A 15,007-nucleotide genomic window follows, 5' to 3' on the forward strand; every position below is an offset into this window, starting at 1 on the left:
GTCATGTGACCATGTTAAATCCTCTATGGTATGTTAAAGGACCTTTTGAGGTCCTTGGGTCACATGTTACCCATAATCCTGTGTGAAGGTGATTGACATCAGTATTGGACCAATTAGTCCAGCCCCTGCCCATATAAGGGAGCTGTAGCCAATTATCGCTCTCTTGGGTTGCTGCTCTCGTGGATGCCGGACTAGCAGGACGGATCTGCGCAACTTTCAAAGATACGCTAGGCCTGAAAACCTACCGGCCTCAGCAGAACTAAAACCGTGAGTTCTAAAATAATCCCCGCTAAAGCTAGCGTGACTACTGGACCACAACTAATTCCCCTAGATCCAGTGGAACAGCGCAAATCAGTCTACGGACTCTAAATTGCTTAAGGTCCCAACCACTGTCAATCTCCAAGAGAATTTGCATTTGTAGAGACTGTTCCTGTTGTGAAGTTGCATAAAATCTGCAGTAAAAGTTCCAACTGTTTTCAGCAAACTCTCCGGTTGTGGACATTCCATTATTCTATACCTCCCTATCGCTCTTGGGAAGGGTGGCGGTAGGACAAGCATTACATAGGAGCCCTCACCCTGGTGTCACAAATAGCAAGGGTTAATCAGATGGAAAATTTGCATAAAAATTTGCACAAAAATTCACATGTGAAAAAACAAAAACAAAAAAAAACGAATATTCGTCATTACAAATATATAGCACTATATTCGAAATACTCGCAAAATCGCGAAGTGCCGATATTCGCGATAAAAATTTGCATTACAAATATTCGTGCTCAACACTATTACCTAGATGTCCAGACTTTGGACCGCAAGCTGTTGCATGACTACAACTCCCATCATGGTTTATAAGATTCTAGTGGGTGTTGTTGACTCATACACCCGCTCCAGCTACCCGCCATAACAAATTCATTTCCTCTGGATCAAATATCCATCTCGGAGACATTAATATTTTGCCGTAAAGAGTGCAGCCTTCCCGCGTTCTTTCATCTTGCGGGCGTATGTCATCACATTTCTATAGACCGCGTGAGTAATATGTTTTGGATGGAAGAGTCAAAAAGTTCTGAACCTAAGAAAGTTCTATGATCCTGACACTCTATCCGCATCTGCTGAGACTTTCCATGCCGTGTCAGGAACCGTGAAATTCATCTTTTTTACAGATTACGGTGACTCACGGACCATCAAACGCACAGCGATCGGACGCGCCGCAGACACATGCCAGGGAAATATGTCGGAGGAGTATCGGATTGTTCCAGTGATAGGTTTGTCAATGTAAGAAGAGTAAGTGAGCCTCTGGTGTACGGCGCAGGGTCACCAGAGAAACTTTACTCCCCAAACCCAAATCCCCCCTCCCCCATTTTTGAATAAGCGATAATCCCCCTGACATGTGCCCTGACAAGGGATTTCTGTGGTCATCGGAGCTAATGTGTGTCAGCAAATAGCACTTTTCCCTTTGGACCTTTAACATTTCGCTAATTTGCTTACCTGTCAATCAATATTACTGGGAAATCCATGAAAAAGCCTTTAGGGTTGTTTGTTCTTGTATTAGGAGACAATGGGCAGGAAAATGGGTCTTTCCAAACAGAGTCGTAGCTGGACGTCACTTCACCCGGGGCGAGAATTCAGTTCTCTGCCCTAAGTGGTGTCCTGGGCCCCGATGCTGAACCTTTACACTCCTCTCCCGTCCACCACCATGTACCATTCATAATAATCCTATGTATGATTACATCCAAAAGGCTAGAATCAAAGTCCTCCAGATCCAAACTAAAATATTCAATTCTTTATTGCATATCATCCTAAATTGTCAAACACCCCCGATGTGTTTCGGACGTGTCATAGGTCTTTATTCGTGGCCATACGATGCACATTCCTGATAATATAACATCATGATAGAAACATAGAATGTGTCAGCAGATAAGAACCATTTGGCCCATCTGGTCTGCCCAATATTCTGACTACTATGAATAGTCCCTGGTCCTATCTTGTATTAAGGATAGCCTTATACCTATCCCTATCTTATATGAAGGATAGCCTTATACCTATCCCTATCTTATATGAAGGATAGCCTTATACCTATCCCTATCTTATATGAAGGACAGCCTTATACCTATCCCTATCTTATATGAAGGATAGCCTTATGCCTATCCCTATCTTATATGAAGGATAGCCTTATGCTTATCCCTATCTTATATGAAGGATAGCCTTATACCTATCCCTATCTTATATGAAGAATAGCCTTATACCTATCCCTATCTTATATGAAGAATAGCCTTATACCTATCCCTATCTTATATAAAGGAAAGCCTTATGCCTATCCCTATCTTATATGAAAGATAGCCTTATACCTATCCCTATCTTATATGAAGGATAGCCTTATACCTATCCCTATCTTATATGAAAGATAGCCTTATGCCTATCCCTATCTTATATGAAGGATGGCCTTATATCTATCCCTATCTTATATGAAGGCTAGCCTTATGCCTATTCCTATCTTATATGAAGGATAGCCTTATACCTATCCCTATCTTATATGAAGGATAGCCTTATATCTATCCCTATCTTATATGAAGGATAGCCTTATGTCTATTCCTATCTTATATGAAAGATAGCCTTATACCTATCCCTATCTTATATGAAGGATAGCCTTATACCTATCTCTATCTTATATGAAGGATAGCCTTATGCCTATCCCTATCTTATATGAAGGATAGCCTTATGCCTATTCCTATCTTATATGAAGGATAGCCTTATACCTATCCCTATCTTATATGAAGGATAGCCTTATATCTATCCCTATCTTATATGAAGGATAGCCTTATGCCTATCCCTATCTTATATGAAGGATAGCCTTATGTCTATCCCTATCTTATATGAAGGATAGCCTTATGCCTATCCCTATCTTATATGAAGGATAGCCTTATGCCTATCTCTATCTTATATGAAAGATAGCCTTATGCCTATCCCTATGTTATATGAAGGATAGCCTTATGTCTATCCCTATCTTATATGAAGGATAGCCTTATGTCTATCCCTATCTTATATGAAGGATAGCCTTATGCCTATCCCTATCTTATATGAAGGATAGCCTTATGCCTATCTCTATCTTATATGAAAGATAGCCTTATGCCTATCCCTATGTTATATGAAGGATAGCCTTATGCCTATATCGCTCTCTTATATTAAGGATAGCCTTATGCCTATCCCTATCTTATATGAAGGATAGCATTATGCCTATCTCTATCTTATATGAAAGATAGCCTTATGCCTTTCCCTATCTTATATGAAGGATAGCCTTATGTCTATCCCTATCTTATATGAAGGATAGCCTTATGCCTATCCCTATCTTATATGAAGGATAGCCTTATATCTATCCCTATCTTATATGAAGGATAGCCTTATGCCTATTCCTATCTTATATGAAGGATAGCCTTATACCTATCCCTATCTTATATGAAGGATAGCCTTATATCTATCCCTATCTTATATAAAGGATAGCCTTATGCCTATCCCTATCTTATATGAAGGATAGCCTTATGTCTATCCCTATCTTATATGAAGGATAGCCTTATGCCTATCCCTATCTTATATGAAGGGCAGCCTTATACCTATCCCTATCTTATATGAAGAATAGCCTTATACCTATCCCTATCTTATATAAAGGAAAGCCTTATGCCTATCCCTATCTTATATGAAAGATAGCCTTATACCTATCCCTATCTTATATGAAGAATAGCCTTATACCTATCCCTATCTTATATGAAAGATAGCCTTATGCCTATCCCTATCTTATATGAAGGATAGCCTTATATCTATCCCTATCTTATATGAAGGATAGCCTTATGCCTATTCCTATCTTATTTGAAGGATAGCCTTATACCTATCCCTATCTTATATGAAGGATAGCCTTATATCTATCCCTATCTTATATGAAGGATAGCCTTATGCCTATCCCTATCTTATATGAAGGATAGCCTTATGTCTATCCCTATCTTATATGAAGGATAGCCTTATGCCTATCCCTATCTTATATGAAGGATAGCCTTATGCCTATCTCTATCTTATATGAAGGATAGCCTTATGCCTATCTCTATCTTATATGAAAGATAGCCTTATGCCTATCCCTATGTTATATGAAGGATAGCCTTATGCCTATCCCTATCCCTATCTTATATGAAGGATAGCCTTATGTCTATCCCTATCTTATATGAAGGATAGCCTTATGCCTATCCCTATCTTATATGAAGGATAGCCTTATGCCTATCTCTATCTTATATGAAAGATAGCCTTATGCCTATCCCTATGTTATATGAAGGATAGCCTTATGCCTATATCCCTATCTTATATTAAGGATAGCCTTATGCCTATCCCTATCTTATATGAAGGATAGCATTATGCCTATCTCTATCTTATATGAAAGATAGCCTTATGCCTTTCCCTATCTTATATGAAGGGCAGCCTTATACCTATCCCTATCTTATATGAAGGATAGCCTTATACCTATCCCTATCTTATATAAAGGAAAGCCTTATGCCTATCCCTATCTTTTATGAAAGGTAGCCTTATACCTATCCCTATCTTATATGAAGGATAGCCTTATCCCTATCTTATATGAAAGATAGCCTTATGCCTATCCCTATCTTATATGAAGGATAGCCTTATATCTATCCCTATCTTATATGAAGGATAGCCTTATGCCTATTCCTATCTTATATGAAGGATAGCCTTATACCTATCCCTATCTTATATGAAGGATAGCCTTATATCTATCCCTATCTTATATGAAGGATAGCCTTATGCCTATCCCTATCTTATATGAAGGATAGCCTTATGTCTATCCCTATCTTATATGAAGGATAGCCTTATGCCTATCCCTATCTTATATGAAGGATAGCCTTATGCCTATCTCTATCTTATATGAAAGATAGCCTTATGCCTATCCCTATGTTATATGAAGGATAGCCTTATGCCTATCCCTATCTTATATGAAGGATAGCCTTATGTCTATCCCTATCTTATATGAAGGATAGCCTTATGCCTATCCCTATCTTATATGAAGGATAGCCTTATGCCTATCTCTATCTTATATGAAAGATAGCCTTATGCCTATCCCTATGTTATATGAAGGATAGCCTTATGCCTATATCCCTATCTTATATTAAGGATAGCCTTATGCCTATCCCTATCTTATATGAAGGATAGCCTTATGCCTATCTCTATCTTATATGAAAGATAGCCTTATGCCTTTCCCTATCTTATATGAAGGACAGCCTTATGCCTATATCCCTATCTTATATGAAGGATAGCCTTATGCCTATATCCCTATCTTTTATTAAGGATAGCCTTATGCCTATCCCATGCATGCCTAAAGGAAAACTCCAGCAAAACTTAACCACAGGATGGGGGATAACTAGCTGATATTGGGGGATCTGACCACTGGGACCCTCCCCTGCGATCTCCGGCATGGGACCCTGGCTCTCTCAGTGAGGAACGCGTGTCGTCTACCGGTAGACGGAACTCGCTCCACTCATTTCTATGGGAGCGTCCATGATGCCTGAGTGCTCCCATAGAAATGAATGGAGCGCGTACAATGCTGGGGCCCGTTCAGAAGATTGCGGGGTCCCAGCTGCTGAACCCCCCCACGATCAGCAACTTATTCCATATTCTGTGGATAGGGGATAAGTAAAGTTTTGCGAAACTTCTTCACTGTATCTGCAGCTCCCACTTCTGTAGGAAGGCTATTCCATGCATCCACTACTCTCTCAGTAAAGTAATTATTTATTAAAATGCTGCCCCCTTAACAATCCCATTATTAATGTATCTGTTCCTAGAAAAGCTGTTAAGCTTCACATAAGGTTAGTCCCCCTCAGGCCCTCCTGGGCAGCCTGCCTAGTTGTAGTATACATCCTCTTCTTCTATATTGCCGCTAGGTACATTTGGCAAATATGTCTCTAGTAAAATTGGGTGACAACCAAACTCCTTAAAGAGATATCATTTCAGAAAATAAAAATTATTGTTTGTGTAATATAAAGTGATACAAAAGTAGTGATATATATGTGTGTGTGTGTGTGTATGTGTGTATGTGTGTATATATATATATATATATATATATATATATATATATATACATATATACACACTGTCAGAATAAAAATGTTATATATATTGTACTTCTTGGCAAAACATTAACTTTGCTAATATACTGCATTAAATTTGTTTATCTCTTTTTTAATAGAGCTCATGGCTTATAATAAAAAGACCACTAGGGGTCCCCATACCATCCTGTAGCACAGACTTGAACAAACTCCAGGAAGTGAGGGCGGGACTAGCACTCCTCTGTGCTGTGCTCACTCCTGTCCTATCAGACTGCAGCATGAAAACAGAGGAGAAGGTTACAGAGCAGCCTGAAGTGATTGGATGAAAAGACTAAGCTCAGAACAGCAGACTCAGGGAGGAAGTGAATGCATGGTGAGTGAGGGGAGGGCTCAGTGCTTGCCTCGGACACGCCCCTTTGTGAGCAGTAGATGTCAGAATGAGTGAGCAGCTGAACATTTGTGAGCCAGATACAGAAATTAGAAACATAAAAAAGACATGTAATGTATCTGTATGACCTAGAGAGTGACATATAGGAGCATTATTATTATTTTTTTTCCCTGTGATATGAAGCTTTAAATAAAGCACCAAATTGTAAACACAAACTGTATAGAAATTTGCACGTCCACTGAGTCTGGAGGCCACACATGCGCAGTCCCTCTCCCATCAGTCCTGTCTCTGCATAGTGATCCTCTATTCGCTGCAGGGAAACCAATGGAAACAGCTTTCTTCCCTGTTTGTGAGTAGTGTTGCTCGCGAATATTCGCAATGCAAATTTTATTTCCGAATATCGCGAATTCGCGAATATAGCACTATACATTCGTAATTACGAATATTCGGTTTTTTTTTCACAGTGATCACCCCTCTCTGCTTCCAGCTTGTGGGGTGTAAAAAAGGCTCTAATACTACTGTGTGAGACTGGCGTGCAAATTTTGCGCATATGTGAAAATTCGCTTATGCTAATTTTCGCACATGCAAATTTTCGTTTATGCTAATTTTTGCATATTTTTACGCAAATATTACGAATATGCGAATTTAGCGAATATATGACGAATATTCGTCCATATATTCGCGAAATATCGCGAATTCGAATATGGCCTATGCCGCTCAACATTATTTGTGAGTAAAGGAGCAGAACCTCTGAAGTAACATGGCAGTATAGCTGTAAAGACTATTTCCTTGGGGGAATAAGATATAACCCCCAAAATGTAAATGCCCCGCCTAGCGTGAAGGGTGCGGCAGAATCCCAGAACAAAGGGAGCATGCTGCATCGAATTTTCCAAGCAGAATTCCACTTGGAAAATCTGTAATGTGAATGGGCCCTTATACTTCACCTTCCTGCTAAATCCCTATGTAGTAATGTAGAAAAAGATAGACCAGCAGGGGGCTCCTACTGCGTTACCTCAGCGGACCAGCCCCTGGTGGGGGGCAAAGGTGAAACAAAATCCAGAGCAAGAGCAAATCCCCATAGCAAACCTCCCCTGCTCTGGACAGTTCCTGACATGGACAGAGGTGTCAGCAGAGAGAAAAGACATTTAAACATAAAAGAACTTCCTGTGGAGCATACAGCAGCTGATAAGTACTGGAAGGATTAAGATTTTTAAATAGAAGTCATTTACAAATCTGTTTAACTTTCTGGTACAAGTTGATTTAAAAATCATTTTTTCCCCCCTGAAATCCCCCTTTAATCATGAAATGAACAGGAGTGGGTAGACATCGCTTTCACAGGCGGCAGGAAGAAAAAGTGACGAATTACGGTTTTTAGCATCTTGAATGTTCTTATTTTTTTTAATTTTTTTTTCGAATCGACAATTGTCCCTACAAGATGAATGCTAAACATCACAACAGCCTGAGCTTCGGGCAGCAGCATCTGTATACTACATTCATGCAAATTCTCAAAGGTGAGAAAAGATTAATGAGACGATCATCGCAACGAGAAGATAATAACCTGATCTTATCTGTCTGGGAAAATGTTACGGCTGCCAGGGGACTCAATCTGAGCGGCGATAAATCACCATTTCTGCGCTGTTATAAATGAGCGCGTGCTGGTGCCAAACCGAGCAGAATAGCTACAGGGTTCTTGGGCCGGAAAAAGACATTTGTGTCTTGTGGTTTCAGATTTACAAACTTCAGAGTTAGGCTATGTTTGGAATTTCGTGGCGAAATGCGTCGGAAAAATTTTTCGCTCGGAAATTGCGTTTCGTTCTTTTCAATGGGATACTGAGGCACCGCGCACAAAGCGGAATTTTTCCGCTGGAATTTTTGCTGCGGGAAAATTCCGATTCTGGCTCCTGCAAAAAGAATTGACATGTCTATTCTTTCTGTGGAATCCGCTCGGAAATTCCTTGCCGTCTATGGAGACGATGCATTTCCGAGCCGACTTAGCTGTCTGCGGAATATCCGCATGGAAATTTCGCCATGTGAACTTAGCCTAAGAATGCATATGAAGGTAAAGATGCTTCACAGCCATCCTCCCTAACCTGTGAGCCTCCAGCTGTTGCAAATCTACAACTCCAAGCAGCTGAAGGCTTGTCGAGACATGCAGTGTGCCTCCAGCTGTTGCAAAACTACAACTCCCAGCATGCCCGGACAGCCGAAGGCTGTCCGTGCATGCTGGGAGTTGTAGTTTTGCAACAGCTGGAGGCACGCGTGTTGGGAAACATTGCTATAGAGGTTGCAAAACTACCTCAGTGTGCCTCCAGCTGTTGCAAAACTACAACTCCCAGCATGCCCGGACAGCCGAAGGCTGTCCGTGCATGCTGGGAGTTGTAGTTTTGCAACAGCTGGAGGCACGCGTGTTGGGAAACACTGCTATAGAGGTTGCAAAACTATAACTAATAGCATGTCTCGACAAGCCTTCAGCTGCCAAGGCATGCTTGGAGTTGTAGTTTTGCAACAGCTGGAGGCACGCTTGTTGATAAACACTGCTATAGAATCCTGCGGCAAGGAGAGAAATGGGCAAAAAAGGGCTTCTCTGATCCATTCTCCCAGCTCCTTTTAGCGATCAGTGGAGGGCTAAGCGCCCGGACCCTGACTGATCAAAACTTTTGACAGCCATACTTTAAAGGGGTACTCCACCCCTAGACATGTTATCCCCTATTCTAAGGATAGGGAGTAACATGTCTGTTTGCGGGGGTTCCGGCCACTGGGACCCCCCGCGATCCCCGGGATGGCGCTGCAGGGTTCATGAACACAGAAGCCCGGGGCTTCCGTGTTTGTGACATCACACCACGCTCCCTCCATACATGTCTATGGGAGGGGGCGTGATGGCTAGTACACAGCCGCCCCGCCCCCTAGTACACAGCCGTCACATCCCCTCCCATAGACATGAATGAAGGGGGCGTGGCCTGAAGTCACGAACACAGAAGCCGCAGGCTTGGACGCTGCAGCCCAGCTCGGAGATTGCGGGGGTCCCAGCTATCAGTTATGTGGATAGGGCATAACATGTCTAGGGGCGGAGTACCCCTTTAAGCTCCACTTTGAAATGAGTTGCTGCAATATTTGTCAGCACATTTAGGGCCCATTCACACTACATATTTTCCGAGCGGAATACGGAGCAGCAGCCACCCATTGTTTTCAATGGGAGTCTGCTGCACCATTCACACTATGGAATTTCCGTGGTGGACGTTCCGACAAAGAAATTCCGAATCCCAGACTCCGCAGAAAAATATTGAGATGGCGCATTTCCAAGTGACAGATGGAATCTCCACTCTGAGTATCTCCTTTAGTGTGAATGAGCCCTTAAAAAAGGGGTACTCCGGTGGAAAACTTTTTTTTTTTTTAATCAATTGGTGCTAGAAAGTTAAACAGATTTGTAAATTACTTCTATTAAAAAAAATCTTAATCCTTCCAGTACTTATTAGCTGCTGAATACTACATCGGAAATTATTTTCTTTTTTGAACACAGAGCTCTTTGCTGACATCTCTGTCCATTTTGGCAGCATATGTTTTCTATGGGGATTTTCTCCTACTCTGGACAGTTCCTAAAATGGACAGAGATGTCAGCAGAGAGCACTGTGGTCATGATGTCAGCAGAGAGCTCTGTGCTCGTGATGACAGCAGAGAGCTCTGTGTTCCAAAAAGAAAATAATTATCTCTGTAGTATTCAGCAGCTAATAAGTACTGGAAGGATTAAGATTTTTTAATAGAAGTAATTTGCAAATCTGTTTAACTTTCTGGCACCAGTTGGAAAAATTCCACCGGAGTATTCCTTTAAATAGTGCCAGATCGGGAGAGGACACACCCCATTGACGAAGGGAATGGTAACGCCCAGTTGTCAATCTATTCATACATTTTCAGGAGGAACCACAGAGTATGACGGATATGAGAATTTACTAAAACAGACATCTCAGCTTAGCAGTCCTCTTGAAAAGCTTATATTCCGTGTATCAGTGAAAGGTGGAAATCCTTCTATTAAGGTGGTATGGGAGTTTTGGGTCATCCATTTTATAAAGTTATACAAATCCCATGGAGTCACTGGCCAGCAGCAGCCGGGGTGAGCGCGGCCCAGACAACCGCAGACTTATTTGTCTCCTCATAACAAGAATCCCCCATTGATCCCAGGGGTAGGGGAAGCAGCTGAGGGGCCATAACAGAGTGAAGATTGTCATGAGATGGAGCTGATTCTGCCAAATCGCTGTGTAAATTACCCACAGATGACACTGCTCAGCGCTGACACATAACTATGGATTTTCATGGCGGGACAAAGCCCCCATAGAGAAGTGAAGCGTTTGATCGATCTATCAGTAATGTTTTATCAGCTACATGAAAATATCTCTTTGTGGAAAGAAAACAATGTAAATCCTATACATTACCAGAAGTGAGCGCTGACTGGAATACACGATCGCCACATCAAAGGTCACCATAATAAAACTGTATATCTGAGGGGCCTCATCCACCATCGCCTTACACCAATGTCTCTAAACACTTTACTGATCTCCTGACTATTCTATTATCTATCTCCTATCTATGTCTTTTTCTATTTCTCTATCTCATATCTAGCTATCTATCTATAATAATAATATTACTATTATTATCTATCATCTATTTCCTATTTATCTATCCTTCTCATATCTATTAATCCCATCTCTATCTATCTATCTCATATCTATCTATCTCATATCGATCTGTCTCATATCTATCTATCTCATATCTATCTATCTCATATCTATCTATCTCATATCGATCTGTCTCATATCTATCTATCTCATATCTATCTATCTCAGACTGTTGAGACCCAATTAGCTCCTAGCAGGCTATAACTACCCCTCCCCCTTATTACAATAATTAATTAAATAATAACTGACACAACAACAATTTAACTATTCCGTGGGTGGGAATCGGCCACAGCTTTATTTATAAAATTACTTATATAAATAACAATTTAACTGTAACAAAGACACCGATTGGCTTCTTGCCAACCCGAGAGGTGCTGCCACACTGTCCTGTGTGGAGGTCTACCCCGGGTTGACCCCGCTTTCACCGTCTTCTTACCGCCAAGCTGTGACTTACAATAAACAGAGATACAAAAAAGGGAGGGAGGGAGGGCAAAACTCCGGGTCCTGGGCAGATTGAGGGGGGAAGGGAGGCACCACAGCTATAAATACCCAGGGGAGGGCCTCTGAAAGCCCGGTAAACTATTAAACCCCTGATTGGTGCACTCCTTCCCCCCTACCCATGGGACATACCACTGTAGCCACTGGCAAGTTTTACAGGCGGGGGAGGGGGCTAAAAAACCTTGCCTGTACATTTCTTAACCCCTTAACTGCTCACCAGTCAGGGGGCAAGCTAGTTATGCACAGCTTGCCCCTCCAGACTGTTGAGACCCAATTAGCTCCTAGCAGGCTATAACTACCCCTCCCCCTTATTACAATAATTAATTAAATAATAACTGACACAACAACAATTTAACTTTTCCGTGGGTGGGAATCGGCCACAGCTTTATTTATAAAATTACTTATATAAATAACAATTTAACTGTAACAAAGACACCGATTGGCTTCTTACCAACCCGAGAGGTGCTGCCACACTGTCCTGTGTGGAGGTCTACCCCGGGTTGACCCCGCTTTCACCGTCTTCTTACCGCCACGGAGGAGACCAGTTAGCCCTACACTGGGCTCCGACCCCCACCCAAGAGAAACTGGATAGCCAAAACCTGGGGCCACCTCAGCCCCCCGACACACCCAAAACATTTCCTCTCCAGGAAATCCGCCCAACACATTTCCTCTCCAGGAAATCCGCTCAACACATTTCCTCTCCAGGAAATCCGCTCAACACATTTCCTCTCCAGGAAATCCGCTCAACACATTTCCTCTCCAGGAAATCCGCTCAACACATTTCCTCTCCAGGAAATCCGAGGTACCTGCCACCAGGACCATTTTTCTAATTTTTAATTATTTTTTTTTTTTTTTAAATAATTTTAAATAACCCGTGTGAACTTCTCACTCAGACTCGCCCATACACCGAAGAGTGCTGCAGCACTCGCACCACCTTGCGGAAAGCCGCTCTTAAAACAAAAACACACATGGGAAAGATCAAACTGGGCGAAAATAGCAACATAACATGCAGAACGCCCGCGCCCCACGTGCAGCGCTACCCTCTCCGGAAACCCCATCCACCTCCGCCGGCCCCGATACAAAAAGAGAGCAAATCCCGAACTCACAAAACAGTCATGCACGGACCCTCATGGAGCACGAGCTGCGTCTCCCGGATCGCCTAAACAGTCTCGGACCGACGGGCCTTTTTTATTTTTTTATTTTTGTTTTTTATTTTTTATTTATTTTTTAAACTTTTTCCATGAAACGCAAAAAATAGGCACCCAAAACACGGACACCCAAGTCCCATGGAAGGAGACGAGGAGAAAGAAAAAGTGCCCCATCCACATAGCCCTGAAAAAAGCTAGCGCAAAATCCCGGATCAGAAAAATTACGCAAAACGAAAACCAAAAAACCCGACCCGCAGCCGCCACCAAGCGACCCAAAATTGATAGGAAAAAAACGGTCGCCGACAGCAAGGCCACCCACTCGTGAGCCCAGCCCCTAGGTATACACCACCTGCAAAGCAGAAAGAAAATCACCCCCTGCCATGTGCCGTGCGCCAACCGCACCTCACTGGATCGCAGCACAGCGGGAAAGCCAACCAACTTTTTTTTTTTTTATAGGTGATTCACATTAACAGGTGAAGATCCCAGCATCACATACTCAGAATGTTATTTGGATACACTGAGAACACTGCCCAAATCTCGAAACTCCTAGGAGAGGTGACACAGCAGATAACTTCCGTTATCCCATCCTATTAAAACGAAACAGTAGATCAAACATCAGAGCCTTATAAGGTTACATCAAAGGGCATTCCAGGTATGGAAACCAATATTTTTTTTTTTTTTTAAGTTTTTATCCGCCGTCCACAGACCTTCTGGAACCTCCGGGACCCTCCTCGACTGTAGACATCCCGGCCTCCACACCAACACTAACCACTCGCAAGCGCCGTACCGTGAGTGCGACCAAACCGCAGGAGCCACCAAAGCGGACCAAGAATTACACCACTCTCCCCAAGGACCCACGGGCCGGCCGCACACGCAACCCTCCGGAACTACAGCCAGAGAAAACGGGACAAAACGTCAACACCCAATACCGACCCCAGGGAGCGTAGCCCTGAAAGAAATCGTAACTCCAAACAGCGAAGCACTAGATGCAACAGGCAGAGCACAGGAAGAAAACACGCCCCCTGATCACTCAAATCACAGACCAGAAAAGAAGAAAAGCATCACAAAAGTAGCGCGCAACCAAGCACAGGGGCCATGCCAACCCACACAGTAACGTTACAAGTCTAAAACATGAGCTGCCGAAGCAAGCACCCAAAGTCCCACAACCAAAACACCAAGGGAAAAGCTCAAACAAAACCCCAAGCATGGCAGAAACCCACCGCAGCACCACTGGAAAACCAAACACCACACCAACAACCGACCCAACCAGCCACAACAGAGAACAGAGCGAGCTCCCCTGCGCTGCAATGGGGAACTGAAAGCAGGCCAGTCCACTGCCCAACTCCTGAAAAAACCCCAACCAACCGAAATGTCAGCCCATAGCGTACCAGCGGCACATATGAGGGGGCACAAATACCAGACACCCTCGGTGGCCAGAGACAACCTGCAGGAAAAAACTCCGCCCAGAACCATAATCCATGCGGAACATACAGTAAACCAACAAGGAACGGAACAGGGGCACCTAGCGAGCCCCGAGGAAACCAAAACAGAGAAAACGCAAACACTCCCCGTACACAGGAAAACTGCAGATCAACGCCACACGGCATGCGGAAGACTACAACAAACCACACCCCAACAAGCGTAGAGCACAGGAGAATCCCCCTCTGGAAAAACCACCACAAACAGAAGAACCCACAAGGAAAGACAAACTGAAACCCAAGCAAAACCTACCCACCGCCACATCAGCTAAAGCACCCAGCACGACATACAGGAGTCCCATGCCTACCAGAGATCGGGAGCAAAACAGGAGAAAACATCAGACAATACACTAGGACGAACAGAGCAGCGGAGAGGGACTACAACTAATGACGGAGAGAAACACCAAACCAAGGGGGGAGAAAACCAAAAGAAACAAAACCGTAACTGGGTGCCACCGATTCAGGATAAGGAACAAGCCTCAGGAGCTAAGTCCACAAAACCCGGTCATCCAGAGCGTAAGGCCAAAAGACCACTCACCTAAGTGAGCACCGCAGAAAATGATACCACACCAAAGCACCCCGTCAAGAAGAGACGTACCCAACTCACAACCAGGGACCAACATAGACATACACCTATATCCGAGACCCAAACCCACCAAACACACAGGAACAAAAGGCGGATACTACCCTGAACAGCCATAAGCACCTAACCGGGGAAGGAGAGGGCACCAACCCAACC

This window comes from Hyla sarda, chromosome 8 (assembly GCF_029499605.1).
Source record: "Hyla sarda isolate aHylSar1 chromosome 8, aHylSar1.hap1, whole genome shotgun sequence".
Classification (NCBI taxonomy): domain Eukaryota; kingdom Metazoa; phylum Chordata; class Amphibia; order Anura; family Hylidae; genus Hyla; species Hyla sarda.